The sequence below is a fragment of the Corapipo altera genome, unplaced genomic scaffold (genome assembly GCF_003945725.1).
Source record: "Corapipo altera isolate COAL_440 unplaced genomic scaffold, ASM394572v1 2b, whole genome shotgun sequence".
In the NCBI taxonomy this organism is placed as follows: domain Eukaryota; kingdom Metazoa; phylum Chordata; class Aves; order Passeriformes; family Pipridae; genus Corapipo; species Corapipo altera.
Genome location: NW_020884874.1, coordinates 1850436 through 1851928, shown reverse-complemented (window position 1 = coordinate 1851928; position 1493 = coordinate 1850436).

Sequence of the window (1493 nt, the reverse complement as noted above, 5' to 3'; positions counted from 1 at the left end):
TTACTTAATTATCAGTTTCATGGAAGTAAAATATGAAAGTAAAAAAAACATATAACAAGGAGCAAATCTTACCCAAATGTCATCATATATGAAAAGCATAATGCCATCATATATGAAAAGCATTTTCAGGACAAAAGTAATTTACTAGATAATATCTAGTGCCAGTTATGGACTGTCTTCTTGGGAATGCTGATGTAGAGAAGTGAGAAATAATGAAAACCAATAACACTGCAGAACATCATCTCACTTATGGCTGATATATGGTCAGGACTTCACTCGCAATTTGAGCTGAACAAGACTATTTTCAACTTATGCATTTACAGTTTTTCCCTTCACCACTTATCTTATGTCCACAGAAGAGTTTTTTATCTAGCAGAGAAGGAGGAATATTCACTGGTTTGGAAGTCTGATGGTTGAGAGAGACTTTCGAAGAGCATTATAAATGCATATTACATTTCAGTGTTGTTAAAAGCCGTGCAAAGCTATACCAAGTATTTTGATTTCTGAGGCATGTGTACAGCCAGGGATGGAGCATCCAGACTTTTATTACAATTCAGCAGTTACCTGACAAACATCAGAGCTATGCAGTGATTTAAAGTTTCTCTTTCCATTGTGCATATCACCATCACTGCTATCTGCCAGTTCTTCCCACTTCCCTTACCAGTAGGCACTGGTAAGGACTGGGCAACCTCTATCTGTGGTGGACTTCCATCCCTCATTACTGTGAAACAGCAGTGACCAATAGGTCATGTTTGCCTTCTTTTGGAGTCTGCATTAAAAAAAAAATAAAAAATATCAGAGATGCTTTACTTACCCCGTTTGTAACAGCTGCAAAATCAGAGTGGTTCACCTTCAGTGAAAGACTTTAAAAGAGACATGGAAACTGTTAATTCTTCTTTTTGCTTCTTCTTTGGCACATGGTGTGAATTTTGTTGAAGTCAAAGCACTTCACAATGAGTTGAGCTGCAGCTGCGATGTGTCAACAAGATCTGTCTTCTCATACATTCTACAGCCAAGCAGTAGGTGTATGACAAAGTTTTTGGTTCAAAAACATGCATGCCACATACCACAAATTAGCTTAGCTATCTCTGACAGTTTGTATAAACATTTTCCATCTTCTCAAGCAATGTCACACATGGCATTCATAATATGTTAGAAGACAAGCTGTACCCATTTTGTCACCTTCTGAATCTGCTGACTTCTAAAGGAGAAACAAATGCATGGTTTGTTTGTTTGTTTGTTTTTTGTGGAGGAAGATTGCTGGAAATTTTCCTGGTTTGATTATTTTGCATAGAACTATTCATCTTTCATGAGATTATCCAAGAGCTAGTCTGAGCTCAGCATGACAGGCCTAGAAGAAATGGCCAGATTCTCTCAGAGAGAGAACATGTCCTGACTGCTTCCTTTGCTTTTGTGGGTGGAGGTTGGAGATAGGGTAGAAAAGGCAGAAGGAGTTGAAAGTCTGTTGAACTTGAAATTCTTGAAGTCTATTG